Consider the following 17,582-nt stretch of genomic DNA (forward strand, 5'->3'; position numbering starts at 1 on the left):
TGTTTCTGTTTTTGTTTTTGCTTTCTTGACTGCTGTTATGTGTACTGCCGACCTCCATTTGTTTTCTCACTCTTCTCCGTAGGTTCCCTGATCACTGCTCATTTATCTAGTCCGTTCTTGCCATATACAGTACTGTCTACTTTTGTATTTTTTATCACGCTTCTCCTTGGTTCCCTTGATCTCCGTTCTTTTCCAGCCCCTGTTCTGCCTGTTGTTCCCCTGTTGTGTCCTTTTACTTTCAGGTCCCCTGGTTCTTACTCTTTTTACTGGGTTTGTTCTATTCTACTTGATTACTCTTCTCTTGTCCCTTCAAGCCCTTCGTTTAAATTAGTTTGATTTATTTACTAACTTGTTATTGTCTAATTCGGTCTCGTCTGCTTGCACCCCCTCATGTGTCTGCCTCCCAGTGGCTCCCCTTACCATCTCCCACTCCTCACCTCCCCCCTCTTCGTCTCTCCTCTTTCTCCCACCCCAGCATCCTCTATGGTGCTCTCTGTTTCTCCTATCTTCTCTAAATGCTTCTCTATTGACTATCCTGCTCTTCTCTGTAAGTCTGGTAGGAAGAATTTCAAAAAGGATACCCTGGTCTCCAATCCAGGCCTCCCTATTGCTCGCACCTATACCATCACTTCCTCCAGACAGACCCCCACTGACATCCTCTTTGTTGTTCCTTTGCCAGACCTATGTACTCCTCATATGGTCTCTGTGCTCTCTCCTTTCTCTTCATCTCCCATTAATGGTGGCACCCAGTGGGAGGCCCTCCTGGCCGCCTTCCACTCCTCTAAGGTGTCTTGGTCCAAGGCCCTCAGGCCAACCTCCTCCTCTTTGATAGACGCTTCCTGTGCCTTATCAATTTTCTTTCCTCTCCTGCTGTCCCTTCTTCGGCTTCCTTGCCTTCTTCCACTGCCACCTCTCTGGCACCCTCATCCTCCTCCTTGGCTACCTTGCCCTCTCCTCCTTCCTCTTCTGCCCTCCCACTGGGCTCATTCTACTCTTCCACAGGGAGTACCTCTGATTTGTACCCCTTTCCGGAAGTCTTTCAAGGGTGGGAACCATCTCCATATTGGCACTCTTAACTCTAGCTCAGCTGTAAAACACTCCTCTGACATCTGCCGTCTCCTGGAAGAACTTGACCTTGATGTTCTCGGTCTCACTGAGACAATGTTCACGGCCAGCTCTGTCATGAGTTTTGACACTCTCCTCCCTGATCCTCTCTGTGTCCAGATCCAAACGTTCCGGTGGAGATGTAGCCTTGATCTTCCCCTGAGTGGATTCCCACCTCTCTCATTCCTATGCAGACCTACTCCTCCTTTGAATGCCTTTTCTGCAGGCTTTCTCTCTCTCCTGCCGCTCTCTCACTGTGGCTACTATCTACCGGCCATATGTTCTGATAACCTCCTTCATCTCTGAGTGGGAAGACCTCTTCTCCTCCCTCCTAGCCTTGACCACTCAACTCCTCCTCCAGGGAAGAACTCAACATACACCTGGATGCTTTCTGTCCCTCCTCTGGAATCTTTCGTGACATCTGCAACTCTCTCTCTCTATTCTTCCCTCTGGCTTGACTCACTCTGCAGAGCACACTCTGGATGTTCTGATCTCCTCAGAACTCCCCCTCTCTAACCCTCTCACCACTCCTCTCTCCTGGAGTGACCACTTTCTCCTCTCCTCTCACTTCTCTCTCTCTACCCCTCAGGCTGAGCCAACCCCCACACTGCCACCACCTTCTTGGTCATCCGACTCATGTGCCATGTGTCAGTTGAGGCTTTCGCCACAACTCCCCATCCTGCACCTCTGGCTGACTCACATCCTGACACAACCCTCTCCAAGCTACACTTTTCTATCTCTGATACTCTTGATATACTTGCTCCTGTCATGAGGATCTGCTTGAAGCAAAAAGCCAAGTGCAACTCCTGGTATGACTCAGACCTCGTCACCCTTAAACGCAAGTTCAGGGGGGCTGAGAGGAAATGGCTGACATCTTGTGGATCCTCTGACAAACTGGCCTGCTGCCTGCTCCAAAGGCAATTCCGACTCTCTATCCTCACTAAGAAAAGAGTTCACATGCAAGCCTGCATCTTTGCAGCATCTAACAACTCGGCCGAACTCTTGAAAATCTGCAAGGAGCTGGCCAATCCTGTTGCAGTCTCTACCATTCCTGTCCCTTCCCGGCCCGCTGCACAGCCCTGGCTTCTCATTTCATCTCTAAAACCCAGGACATCCTGTGCACCCTCTCGTCCTCTCCTCTCTCTCCCTCTACTATCTCCTCTACCTTCGGCCTCCCTACGGCTACCTCTCCTCTGCTCTTCCCTGCCTTTCCTCTGTTCAACCCTGACAGGGTTTCTTGACAAGTCTGATCTATGAAAGTCTTGTCAAAACAGGTTCTTCCCTGTTTTTCCAAAAACCATCAAGGACTACATTGACACCCTCGCTCCAATCTTGGCCGACTTCTGAAATCACTCTATCACCACTGTAACCTTCCCTTCCCCCCTGAAGAACTCTCTTGTGCACCCTCTTCTCGAGAAATAGTACAGGATTGTTTCATATATTTCTGCACCACCAATAGAAAAGTACCACACTTATCAATTGACGTACAACCACTCCACATTTTTATTTATGGGTGGCTATGATTTGCTTATAAATGCCCTTTTGATGAAACGTGTTTTGGCGATTCTAACGCATTTTTTCAAATCAGGGCTGGTCATTAAACCAACCACAACATTAAATGCATCAATTCTATTGCATTCTGTCTGTGTTGCCCAAGTTTTATGAATTTAAAGTCATGGGTTAAATCCCTGCCTACAAAGTTGTAGGCTTTTGGAGGGAGTCCTTTTTCGCTCCCCGGTGCTAATATGTACAAAGAGCAGGACAGCTCACAGTGATCTCTGGTCTGTCCAGTCTTATCCATTACCACCGATCAGGAAAAGGAACCCCGGTTAGGTGTGCAGGTAGGTGAACGAACGTTCTCATTCATGGTCGATACGGGGGCCACATAATCTTGCATTAAGGAAAGGAAGTTTCCCTTGTCAGCCAAAATCCTGGGCACACAGAGATTCTCTTGGGCTATCGTGTTGGTTCCTTATACTGAAGATCTATGTATCAAGGTAGGTACACAACATTTATCTGCCCCCTTGTTATATTGTACAGATACCTGTAGGAATGTAGACTCCGCATTGCATCATTCCCATTTTAGAGAAGGTTTGAATTTTAACTAGGGCACTGGAGAGATGTAACATTTTCTCTTCAGCAATGCAGTTTGCATCTTGGGCAAACGTACAAAGGAAATCATGTGCTATTTTAATGGGATGAGTTGTCAAGGGAAGGTGCTTTTTGTGTGACATATGGGTTTAAGAAAAAGGTTTGAGGCAGACAGGGCTGGGTCATTTACCCACTCACTGGCAAGGGAAGCAGAAAGGATGGGAGAGAGTTAGCATCCAGGGCAGGCCGGGTCTCCCGTGTCTTGCAAGCAGACTGTCTTGTGGGCTGCCTGTCTCCTGGGTTGGTATTCCTTAGAAGAGCTGCAGTCTCTAGCAACCTTATCTGTGATTGACCCTGAAAGGTTTCAGCAGAAAGGCTGGGGAAGGACTTTGTTCTTACTGCCACGCTGAGTCGGGGAATATCGCAAGCTTCATCTCAGTAATTATGCTGTTAAGTGAGGGGCGGGTTGAAGTGGATGTTTGAAACTATGTAACATAAAATAATTCAGTTCATTTTTAGGTGCTGCATTAATAATGAGAATTCAAACATGCATGTAAAACTGTGCTTATATTTCTTCAAGTTTTGCTGTAATTCAGAGCTCTGCACATTATTGCAGATAGAGTGTTGATGTTTGAATTACAACATGGGCGCAAATGTCATTCTGTTTAACTTACATAGTTCTAGTTGCTGATAAAGAATAATAATTTGAAAAGGTAATTTAGTCTCAGTGTATTTATTCTGCATTCAGTCTCATTGAGTTAACATGCATAGAGATGTAAAATGTGCAGTAAGAAAAATCTTAAAGCAAAGATAGCCACAATACATTTTTTACTTTGAGAGGCTGAATGAATGTTTTGTATTTCGTTTGCATGTTTAATGTATTTTTGAAACACAGCCAAAGACATAAGAGTGATATTGTATATAAGATATCACAGGAGAGCATGAGCTAATATTCTGAGTGTACTAAATCCAGTATTTGTTTACCGTTAGTAACCCTGGTGAAATAATTATTAGTTTACCCCAGTATATTGCAAGAAATACCCCAGAATAAAACCATACCAAAATAGCAACAAAAAAAACACGAGATACTAAATATAACCCAAAAGAGCTCCTACATTCCCCTTGGAATCTTTTAGGCAGAGACCTTTTGAGCAGACTTTGAATGTCGATTGCGTTCATATTATGCTCAATTTCAGGTTTCTATCCGGTAAGAGAAGCAGCACGTTTGCATGAATATTGTAGTGAAAGCGCGATAAGGGGGTGCTTGTACATTCAACTCTGTTTCTTTATGGGGTAATGGTTTTGTTAAATTGTGTCCTGAGGATTAGGAATCAGACATAGCGGGTACCAAGTGACTTTTTGTTTCGACCTGTTGTGCCATGCCCAGGAGGTAACACCAGGCACCATTTTCACGAACAGTGTAGTTCACTCAGGCCCTGATGAGGAAGGCGGAGAGAGGTGCATAGTTCTGTGCATCAATCCGACCTAGTCGCTAAAGGATGTGTCTGATAAGCCATTGTTTAAAGACACCGAAGATGCAGAAGAGATTGTCTATCACATTTTGGTTCCTTGCCAGATAGAGATACAGCAAAGGAAAGTTCCACACTGTTGGGTGTCCTGACCCACGTTTGAGCTATCATGCTGCAACATTTGGTGCTGTGGGCTTAGAAAATCCAAGATGGCCAAAAAGCCCACATGTACGCCAGAATAGGAAAACTGTGCAGTACTGGCATGGAAAACATCATGATGGCCAGAACTTCCCAGAAAATGCACAGGGAAATGCATGAAGAATAGGCTGCCACCCATTTTTGCCTAGGTTGTGAGCACAGGAGGGCACTGCCTAAAACCACCATTGGGCTACCCACACAGTAGCCTGAAACCATTGGGAATGGCAATGCCAAAAGCAACCTAGAACTGTGGGGAATTCATTTTCTTAAATCCCAAAAATGGTTGCATTACCAGTACTCACTACTATCAGAAAGCCGGCATTTTAAAACCTCCAGACTTTGAACAAACTGAACAAATGAAACAACACCAGACCAAGGAAAGACTTGCTAAGAGGTGGATATAATGTAAAACTATACTCTGAAATGACTTGAAGGAAGTAATTATTTAATGTGTATGTAAAAATCATAATAGACTTAAACTGGGGGACAAAAAGTGACATTTAGCTGAAACCTGGCTTAATGAAACTGAATTCTGCCTGAAATCTACCCCCACAGGAGTTAAAACCTGCTCAGCCACTCTTCCCCTTGTCAAAAGGAGTTGTCACCTCTCTGATTAGATTAGGGGTGGAGCAGCTACAGGGAGTTGAACAAAGGCCTGTCCTGGGCCCAGGCAGATGGTTTATTGGGGGGATCATAAATGGCTTCCTTTTGAACAAAGCCCTTCCTTGACTCAGGCAGAAGTTATATTGGGGGCGTTGTAAAAGTGGCTTCCTCTTGGCAGAAACAGGGAGGGGCATCCCCTCTGAGGACAGGCTGAGCTTAAAGAAAGTGGATAGACTGGTTTCTCCACCATGTGACTTGGGAAGACACACCCCTGTTGGCCAGAATATGATTTTAAGAAAGATGTATAACTCATGGTGCGGACTTGTCAAAATTATCTAAATGATACCATAATTCTTGTGATTTTTCTGCCCACATTTTAAGAGGTTTTAGGACCTGGTGGTATGATCTGGGGGGTTGCTAGCGGAAAATAGGGTTTCACTCCAAATGTCTGCATTTTAAAAATCTGACACTTCATCAATTAATGTCCCCACTCCTTGCGCACATGTGTGTAAATTTGGGTAAATGTCCGATATTGCAAAACCAGTTAAAAAGTGCAAAATGTTGCCATTTCTGAATGCAAGCCCCCAGGAAGAGCAGAGTTTGAACAGAGTATACCTCATGTGATATGTGATGGGTGCGTGTAATTTTAAACAACTGTGTATCTGTGCAATATGTATTTGAATCACATATAGATTTGTGGGCAAACTGACTAGGGGAGGATCCTCTTACCCATAAAACCTACAGCATCACTCTGACTCACATTTTCTTCCCCCAATCATGGGAGAGGGGAGAATTGGGCCAATGACAAGTAGAGAGGGGCAGGCTTTGCTAGGCCCAGCACACACCCATTTTCAAAACACATAAAAAGAGACTGCTGGGACAGGTAGAGACATTCCAATCCAGTTGCTGCAACGCGCTCTGCCGGACCACACAACATCCAGAAGATACCAGATCCAACACTTAGACTTTAAAACTCCAAAGAACTTGATTCAGAACTCAAAGCAAGGGCCTAAACCCACAAACTGAGAACACTTCTCAGCAGGCGTCAGCATCCAGCAAACCTAACAGCGGTAGCAGCATCCAGGAGCCATGCAGATCAGCGCTGTGTCCAGAGAAAGCTGTGCAGGAAGATCCAGGAGCTATGCACAGACGCTGTACCCAGAGATCCAGGAGCCGGGCCAGGAGCAGTGTCAGACCAGACCAGCAGAGCAGAGACCAGACGCTGTGCGCAGAGACAGTCCGGGGCGAAACCAGAACCGAAGCCATCTTGACCCGATCCGTGAGACCTAGACCTTCCAAATACATTGTGAGTACAGCTAGGACAGTGTGAAACCAAATCTCTTAGTTTCCAGTGATATAATTCAATCTATTTAATCTAAGTAGAATTGCCTCCTAACTGTCACTTGTCAATTCTGCAGCCGCATAGCTGTCACCTGTCATTTTTAAAAGCTGTCACCTGTCAATTTGAGTTACTTTAAATCCAAAAAACTACCTTTATTTAATCGTCCTTATAGTTCTTCCGAAATCACGATTCATGCACTTGCGAATGTTGCCGCGATTTGCGATTTGGCCCGATTTCTTTACTTGTAAAAAGATAGCTGCTTTTGCCTGAACTGCTAAAATTCATTTGCCTCTTAATCACCATCTCTGAATCATTGCTAAAGTGAGCCTGAACTCATCCCAAGTATCTCTCACTCACCCTGAACCTCCTGAAGGGAATTAAAAGCATTTTCAGCATATTTCTCACTTCATTGTCACCATATTCAAAGCATTTTGCCTGTGTTTCAAAACTCCTATCTGTTGTATAAGCTGCTGGTGGGGAATTGAACTGAATTCTATTTGATTGCATTCCTAAGAACTGTGTGCTATCCTCTTCATCTCCTTACATTGCATAAAGGGGGGGGTGAATTTTCCAAGAAAGTGATTACATTGTCTTTTGCTGAAATCCTAACAAGTTATTTTCTGTACTGCATTTTCATTCCACATTGCATCTATTTGAAACCATAAAAGTATTGTTGCTATCTTATCCATCCTATACCCACTCATCATTGATTATAAAGAAGTGTGCTAGTGCCAGACTATCCATTATTGATTACTGCTCAGATTAAGTGTGATATTCAATTATTAATTTATTATAAAGTGTGATATATATATATTGTTTACATTCTCAAATAAACCTTTTAAACTTGCAAAACAGAACTACTTCTTGGCTCAGTGGGGTCAGGGGGATTCTAAGAGAGGGGTGTTATATAGGGGTAGTCATCCAGAACTCATGAACTGGACATAAAGATATATCAATAAGGGTTTCCATTCAGTATCCCAGACTAGGCATTGACTTAGCTGTAGTGTTGAATTGAATCCTCTTACAACACACCATACTCATTGTAAGAAATATGTCGCCACATTGGATGGAGGATTTGGAAAAAGTGCTGGATCATTTATGGACCAGCAGTCCTCATGAGGTGGGGCTGCTAAAGATTGTTGGAGTAGTGCGAATAGAATTCAAACCAGTTGCGATATTACCACGGGTTATGCAGTACCCCACGTCTAGAGAGGCAGACAAAGGGATTTCCGAAACCATTATGGCTTTGTTGAAGAAAGACATAATACAACCTTCTGTGTACCCATGAAACACAGTCATGTACCCTGTGAAGAAAGCAAATGGGTCCAGTTGGAGGATGGTCCAGCACTTGCAACACCCCTCCATAATATTGTTGATGCAGAATTTCCAGTGGTACCGAATCCTGCTACAATTCTTTGTAATATCCTGACTCGGTCAGCCCACTTCCTGAAGACTGATTTAAAAAAATGCATTTTCCTCAGTCTCCTTGCACCCCAATTCCTAGTACCTCACATCATTTACATATCGTGGTCAGAGATTGCAGAAAACAAGGTTGCCCAGGGGTACTGCGAATAACAGAGTGTTTTCAATAGGGTGGTTCAAAAGGATTTGGGGAATTTACATGTGTCCAGTACAGTAATTCAAGTCGTGGATGATTTGCTAATCTGTAGCACTTCAGAAGAGCAGTATCGAGGAGATTCAATAACGCTCCTCACCTTGCTTGCGGAGAAGGGGAACACACCGGACAAAGAAAAATTGCAGTACTGCCAGACAGAGGTAGTATATTTGGGGCAAGTGATATCACGTTCAGAAAGAAAGGTAATGCGGAGAGAGCGATCGCAGTTCAGAAAACTCCTAAGCCAATCAAGGTGAAGCAAATGCAGCAGTTTTTGAGGCTCTGTAAATATTGTAGATCATGGATCTTTGACTACTCTAGTTATGTGAGGCCCTTACTGCAGGGATTTAAGGAAGCTCAGAAGGTGAAAGGTCCGATAGAATGGCCTGAAGAAAGGGTGACTTGCTTCCAGGAACTAAAGGCTATGATCAGAAATGCTCCGTGCTTGGCGAAAACGAATTATAAGAAATCCTTTTATCTGTTTTCTGATTCAAACAGGCACATGACGACAGTGGTCCTGACCCAGCAAACATTGCATGGCTGCAAACCTTTAACATATTATAGCGGACTCCTAGACCCAGTGATGCAGGTACAGTTCCCTTGTGAGCAAGCTGTAGCAGCAGCAACTTTGGAAATTCAAAAGTCTTCAACCATTACCATGAGTTGCCGGGTGACATTGAAGGTGGAGCATGCAGTCTTTGCAATCTTAGAAAAGTCTAAGCCAACTTCGATGACGCAAAGAGTTTCGGGATATGAGATAATTCTTCCATATGCACCAATACATCCTGTGTAGTGTCACATAGTCAACCCTGCGACATTAGTAGCCAAGCCTGTGAAACCTGATGATATTGTTCATGATTGTGTAACTTATGAGGGAGAAGAGGAACAGAGGATGAATGCAAAAGAGGATACCTTGGAAGGAGGTGAGTTACTTTTTGTCGATGGGTCTTCAACTATTAGTCAGGACACTGATGAGAGGCATACGCGTGCAGCCATTGTGGGTCTTAAGGATGGGGAATACCTGATCAGAATGAAGAAGCGGTTGCCTTTGCATTGCTCTGTGCAAGCGGCAGAATAAGTGGCACTTATAGAGGTGCTACAAATGAGTAAGGGGAGGGCAGTCAATATTTATTCTGACTCTGCGTATGTAACCTCCACTGTACATTCAGGTTTATCAAGGTGGAAGAGAAGAGGGTTTAGGAGATCTGATGGGAACACTGTCCAGCATACTGTGCTGCTATTCAGACGAAACAAAACGTTTACCCTGTCCACAGAGGTAGACATACTAATTGTACTAACCACATAGCACTTGGAAATCATGCTGCAGACAGGGCAGTGAAGGAAGCTGCCTATATGCCATTTACAGATTTCCCAGAAAATGGAACCTGTGTTCCAGCACGCACAGTTGCCAGTCCCATATACTGCAGACCTGGTGCTCCAAATAATAGAGATGCAAGGGAGAGCTCGTATAGAGGAACAGGAGCTTCGTGGAATGAGCACTCCCACCCACAGATTTCCTGTGAAGACAGGGGCTGATAGGGGAAGGTAGTAATACCTGTAGAACAGTTCCTTGTGGCTCTAGAGCTGGGGTGTACAACATATGGCCCATTGGCCAAATATGGCCCTCCAGCTGACGATGTGAGGCCTGCCAACAGTGTTTACTTTTGTAATGAGATACGACCCACTTCAAGCAGTCAGATGCATTTCATTACATAAGTAAACAAACAGTTTTCCCGAGATCATTACTGGCCGTCTTTTGGCTCAGTAGACACTTAACGTGCCTCATTAAAATGTAAAAGTAAATGGGTGCTGAACCGATAAAGGACCGGCAAAGTGGGTAAAGAGGCTTGAAGGGAGGAGCAGTCGCAGCCACACAGGCACCCCTCTGTGTCTCTTTCACATTACAGTATGGGAGACGACCTGGAAGGCAAGATGGTCGAGTAAGTAAAGAGTTTTCTTCTTTTTTTTACACATACATGCCTTATCAAGTTAGCATGGGCAAAGTGCCGCTGGTCCTGCCTGCCAATGTTCTGTGGCACTGCACATGCCTTCACTATGAGCATGCCTGAGCCCTGCCCTAGATGCATTTTCACGAAATGTCACGGATCCTGCCTCGTTGCAGAGGGTGTTGAAATAGAGCAGCAGACGAGGGGTAAAAAACAAACCACACACTCAGGAAGTATCACTGAGCAGACCCGAACAAACCTTGCCTGAGCCATGCATTGATAGGCAGACACACGGGTTAGATCTGTGAGTTATCTTTAATGTTAACATAGACTTAATTTAAAAACAGTTAATCGAATTTTGTGATGTGATCTTTTACAAGATGACTTGCTACAGGCCTCTGCTAAGGACTTGTTAACAGTGTGAGAGATAGGTGCTAAGTGCTTGGGTCCTTATCTCACTCCGCTATGAATCAGAAGTGAGCCAAGTGACTGGTGAAGCACTGTATATTATAAATACAGTAATAATTGAATGCAATGCTCTTAAGTTGTCCGTGGCCAGTTGTGAGAAGGACCATCAAGCCCTGTCTTTACTCTGGGACTTGTACTTTTACATTTCCTGTATGCTATTACAAGTCTCAGAATTCCAAACTAAAACAAGTCAGGATGGCCTTTTCATGCATGGCCACACAAAGCCTGAGAGCTTTGCTAATTTAACACTACATTACAGTCCAGCCCAAAATGGTAGCAGTTTCCCATCTAAGCAGAATCCATTTTCATACCAGTGACACAATCAGTGGCTTATGTTGAGACGTTTATATATTGTTCTACTTCTATTCTCCCATTTGCACAGCTTTAACTCCCATTCAGTTTCTCCATGTTGCATCTTGCAGATGCAAGCACCATAGATACTGGCCGCAGGGTCTCAGATATTGAAATGAATCTCTTGCAGGCACGTGTTTAGTAAATTTTTCTTCTCTGGAAACAAGCGTGGGAGGATTGTAGGCCATTACCTTCAGCTCCTGTATAATTGTCCACCCCACAGCCTCTGTGAGTTGATTTAAAAAAACAGCTGAGTAGCATAGCACATGAACCTCAGGTATACACAGTGCTTCTCATTTACCATTCACGCTTACTGTGTGCAACTGAATCACTCGTATAACGCAATCAAACCAGACCTTTCTTTAAAGGAAATATACTGCTGAGTAAAGCAACAAAATGTTTGGGTGGGCACATTCATAATATGGATTACTCCATTTTAGAGTCAATGGGCCTCATTACGAGGTTGGAGATAGCCATGGAGCTATTAGCTCCATGGCTGCCTCCAAAACCCTTCCGACTCCGACCCTGGTGAATGGAGCAATTACCAGTCCATTCTGAGGTCGGAGGGACCGGTAATTCCCCATTCACCAGGGCCATTCCCCATTCCCCATTCCCATTTGAGCCCCCATAGGAATGGGAAAGGTGCTAATAACGGTACCGCATTATGCGGTACCGTTATTAGCTCTAGAGTCCCTTTGCGGGTCCCGTCCTTAACGCCTGCAAAAACCAGGCGTTAAGGAAGGACCCGCAAAGGGAACTCGTAGTAGGGAGGCAAGGGATTACCAGCACCAGTGCCCTTACCGGTGCCTGTAATCCCTTACCTTCCACCTCATAATGAGGCCCAATGATTCCTACAAAAGCTCAAAAAATGTTGTAGTTTGCCTTGGGGGACTCTCAATTTAACATGTACATGGAAATCTCAGATGTCTATTAATGATACTTAATAATCACAGACCTTATTTGATATGATATGATATGATATGATATGATATGATATGATATGATATGATATGATAAGGCATTTGTAACGCGCCTATACACAAGTGTTTCAAGGCGCGACGAGGCAGGGAGGGGGGAACAAGGGGAAGACAGACAACGATCCTACTAGGCCAGGTGTCATTCAGATCACGCAAGTGCAGGGGGAGGGGGAGGGGAGAGGTGCATGGGGGAGGGGAGGAGGGAAGTGCAGTACAAGGTAAGTAGAATAAATAAATAAAAGGGCCAGCTGGTGGCAAGTGCAAGGTAAGTGCAGAACAAGTGCTGGGAAGGGGGGGCTGTAGGGATACAGAGACAGTCCCGCAGTGCAGGGGTTGCCAGGGAGGCAGTGCAAGTGGAGAGTGGCTGGGCCCAGGACCGAGGTCGGTGAGAGTGGCCCAGTTGCAGATTCAGTGCAGTTTCAGCGAAGAATTAGCAGGGGAGAGGGAGAGAGAAATCAGAAGCAAATAGGAAGGTTTTGAGGTGCTTCCGGAACCGGAGATGGTTCTCCTCAAGTTTCAGGGGGGCAGGTAGGCTGTTCCAGAGGGAGGCCCCTGCGCGGAGAGAGATCTACCCCCAGCTTGTTGCTTCGAGAAGCGGCTGACCCTGAGGGAGTTGGAGACGGATGAGCGAAGGGTTTGGGAAGGAAGATATTTAGGAAGAGAGAGTTGAAGGTATTTAGGCCCCAGGCCCCAGAAGGCCTTGTGGACAATGCAGAGGGTGTTGAACTTTATCCTCGCAGCCACTGGGAGCCAGTGTAGAGATTTCAGTCCTGGAGAGATACGGTCCCTGGGCTTGAGGCCAAGGACAAGTCTCGCAGTTCTGTTCTGGATGAGTTGCAGAGGGCGGAGTGTGGAGGCAGGCAGATTAAGATAGAGGCTGTTACAGTAGTCCAGCTTTGAGAGAACCAGGGCTCGGGAGACAGCGAGCTTCTGGGGGAATGAGAGGAAGGGAAGAATACCTCTGAGGAGGTGCAGCTGGTAGTGTGACTTCTTAGAGACGTCAGATATATGAGGAGAGAAGGAGAGTGTGGAGTCGAAGATAACCCCGAGGTTTTTTGCCTTGCAGGTAGGAGCAGGAAGAGGGCCAAGAGAGGCCGGCCAGAGAGCTGCAGGGAAGGAGGGAGTGGGTGTGCCGATGAGCAGAATCTCAGTCTTACTGGCATTAAGGCAGAGGTCATTGGCGGCACACCATTCCTGGATAGCAGACAGACAGTCAGAGATGAGGGAGGGAGAGGAGGAGGCCGAGGGTAGCCTGAAAATGAGCTGGGTATCGTCTGCATAGCACTGAAAGTTGGGGCAGAGAGCGGCGATGCGGTGGGCAAGGAGTGCCAGATACTGGTTGAACAGCCAGGGGGAGAGATTAGATCCCTGGGGGACACCACAGGTGGAGAAAAAGATGTCAGAGAGGAAGGACCCGAGTTGGACCAAAGCTTGTCTGCATGATGTGGTTGACATGTTTTAAGATTTGGATTGAGATTAAAGACAGAAAGAGAGCGATGGACAGGGAGAGAGAGAGGAACTGTGAATGTGGCATTGGACAGCAGCTGAAGATAGACAGAAAGTAACACCATGGGAACACTTTTTTAATTTGGTTGAAATAAATGGTACTGAATGCATGTTGCAGCCCTCTGCACTTGCAAATGAAATGTTCATCTGCTGGCAATAACCTAACATGGGTGAGATTGGGGGGATTTTTTACTGGAAATCTTCATTACTCCCAGTCCTGTTTTTCCTTTTCACAGTACGTACTCTCTGAGACCCCGACCTCCATGACCAGTATGCGTTTTCCATTTCTTTTTCATTTTCCTTTGCCCCCTTGCTCATGTCGTGTGATCAACCCTCCCCAGCTCCATGCCAAATTAGTAGACCGGCCCACTGTACACAACTTTTCAGGTACATTCAGCCCTCTGAGAAAAGCAGTTGTGCACCCCAAATTGCAGCTGAGCTCCAGGAGGAATGGTGTATACCGAACCTACAGGAACAGGTAAGTAGATTCATATGGAACTGTATAATTTGTAAATAATGAAATCCTGGAAACACCATGATTCAGTAGGGGAGTTTTGCTGAGGCACACTAGGCCATTTCGGGAGCTCCATATCGACGTTGTGGATATGTGCAAGAAATATAACCAGTACCGGTACCTCGTTGTGGTAGTTTATCCTTTCTTCTGGTGGCTTGAGGTTGGTCCCTGCGTATACCCTGATGGTAATTTTGGAGCAACATTTCTGGTGAGAGAGGTATTTCCACAGTGGGGAATTTGTGAGGTCTTGAAATCCGACAATGTAACCCACTTTTTAATGCCTTGTTTGCAGATTTTTTATTTTGCATTTGGGAATCAAGCAAAGGTTTCGTCTGTGTACAACTTATAGGCCAACGGGATCATGGAGAGATTAAACAGGGTACTGAAGACCTGGCTGGCCAAGATATGCAACAATTTAAGAAAATCATAGTATTACTACTTGGCTTTGCTGCTGTTTTATTTGTGAAATCATCCAGGGAAAGAGCACCAGCACAGCCCTCACAAGATCGTGATGTGGCGTAGGCTACACACACCGCTCTCACCTGCACACACTGCATAAGATGCACATAAGACCTCAGAGGTCCTAGGTGAGTAGTTTAGGGAGTACCACAGGGCTTTAACCAAAAGTGTCAAGATTATATCTTCACAGATTGTGTCTTCTCATCAACACTCTACAGGAGAAAGCGGCAAGGAATCAACAACCAGCACAATCAACCTCTACTCCTGGGAGACTGGATCTATATACGGATGATCGTTCGCCGCTGGAATGAGCAAGCTTTCCATGGGCCGCACCTGGTGATTTATCCGACTGCTGTTAGGGTGGAAGACAACAAGAGCTGGGTGCACCTTAGTGATACACAAAGAGACACCGGCACCCCTCCACCGGCACAAGATCAAGAGCAGTTCAAAGTTAAGCATGCCCTAAGGATGCACAGTTCATTCCAGTGGAGAAGGGGGGTGTGGTTAGAGATCTAGGAGCTACATTTGTTTTAAAAAAGAAGACAACTGTTAATACACAATGTTTATTAGGATGATTGTGTGTTTATCTTTTGTGGTTTTTGGTGTTGATCCGAATGAACTAGAGGTCGCAGACACACTGTGTCTAGTGCACCTAGCGTTCTGCAGGGTCAGAGTGCAGTTCAAAGGGCAATCACTTGCATCATCCATTTTACCTGCTGACGAAGAATGTTCAGCGACAGATCGTAAAGAGCAGAAGAATGTTCAGTGTACACAAAGCGTCCAATTGAGTTTAAAAGGGGCTATTTATTTCCAAAAATCGATGGGAGCAAGGGGTGAAGAGTTGCAGAGCTGGAGGAATGAGGGGATTCTCATAAGAAGGGTTGGCGCGGGTAAATTAAAAATGCAGAACTGTGTGGCAAAGTAATCTGCAGCATCTGACGTGGCTCGAGGAGCCAGAAAAAGTTGTTAAGAAACAGACTCCCATTTTTCTCTGTTTTAAAGGGCGATGCCGCAGTGCCCATTAGCACAAATGGGAACTGCAGTCACACGCTTCGCCGATCTGGCTGGAAGTACAGCTATTATTTCTGACACCTTTTTGGACATGTGGATCATATACCTATAGGCAGATGCCTCCAGCCATTTTCACCACACACCATGTGACAAATCCTGTTACCCCCGAAGAACATTTGGTCCTCGCCTGCTCAATGCCAAAAGTCACAACTGTGCCCCCTTTGTTCTCTGTGCCAGTTGCGCCCCCTTCATCACCATCCATGGACATATCAATGACTCCATCCAACAACGGAAAGCAAGAACTTTCATTTCATTTCGTACGGCTTTTATTCAACATTGGCCCTCATTACAACACCAGCGGTAACCAATGGCGCTATTATTCAAAGGTTGGCGGGGCGGTAATTCCCCATGCACCATTGGCCAGTCCCCATTCCCATTTTTGCCCCATAGGGCTCAATGGGAATGGGGAAGGTGGTAATTACGGTACCGCAAATTGTGGTACTGTAATTACCTTCAAGGTCCCTTTGCGGGTCCCTACTTTAGCGGCTGGTCCAGGTCGGGAGCGCAAAGGGACCTCGTAATTAGGCGCTAAGGGGTTAACGGCGCCGCAACCTTTTACAGCACCGTTAACCCCTTAGCGCCAGGGTACGACCCATTGAGGCCCATTGTGTCATTATCCAAAAACAAATGATATGACAGTTATTTTAGAAAGAGTAAAGGTTAAGGAAAATAATACAAACTAAATACAGAAATTAATACACATATTAAACATCTCATGTTCCCGTTGCATTATGCAGAGAGTGAATATAGGTATGTAGCAACATTCGGAAATCAATTAATACTATGCTTCACAGTGTACATCACACAATAAAAGACAGTCTGTCATGGTATACATGTCAATGTGCCATTGTGTAATACAAAAGATAATTTACAGACCAAACAACATTCTAAAAAGATATAGGGATGTACTCATAGTCACTAATATATATGCCTAAGTGGAATCCCAATTGATCCTAATTGTTGTCCACCTATATAAAACAATTGCCAAGTAATGGGACCATGTAAAATGGAAATCAAAAAAGCCAAAGCGGTTCTACAGTAACTTTCAAAGGGGAACCTTAATGCGTAAACAAGTGCCTGAGGCATTGGAAATCCTGGAAGAACAAGTACTGCCTTCAAAATAGTGTGCCAAATCCTAAAAATTGTGCAGGAAAGTGCATTAGTCAATGTATTAGCAGCATCATCAGAGTGCAAAAAGCAATAAAGTGCTTATAACGTTACATAAGTAGTGGTCAATGTATTGATATGGTAGCATGTTAGTTCCCAAGTCCGCCGCGTTTCAGTATTCTTGCTCTTATGCGCCATGCTTGATGAATGTAGCTTGCTACAAAAAACACTACATTTATGTCATTGTTGCTCTTGAGGAGCAAAAGCGCATCACCTGTTCGCCGTATACCATGTGCATTACATACTGCCTTTAGGAACTTACACCTTGCCACTCGATAGCCCTGACAAAAGAACAAAAATTGGCCATTGGATTCCCTGCCGATACGACATATCAAACATAACTAATTTCCGGCAGACTAACACTTGTTAGTATGGTAAGCCAGGTTCAATAGATAAAATTGAAATAGATAAAATTGAAATTCCAGGTACAAGGTGCGTGCAAAGGGGGATTGACCAGGTCTAAGTATTTTTCAAACCCCAGGGCCAGTTTACTGGGCAGATATGTAATCCCCATGGCCAACCCACTGCACGCATTAACCAATTTCACTTCGGCTATCTCCTGTGAAGTACCTTTAACTTTTTCTATGTCACCTGCGATGATACCCAGGAACTTTTGTGACAGACCAAGTGTTCTATTTACCTTTAGGCAGCATCATCAAAAGCCTTAATGAACATTCCTGAGCAGTACCGACTGTTTAGTC

This window comes from Ambystoma mexicanum, chromosome 1p (genome assembly GCF_040938575.1).
Source record: "Ambystoma mexicanum isolate Mex_15411 chromosome 1p, UKY_AmexF1_1, whole genome shotgun sequence".
Lineage (NCBI taxonomy): Eukaryota > Metazoa > Chordata > Amphibia > Caudata > Ambystomatidae > Ambystoma > Ambystoma mexicanum.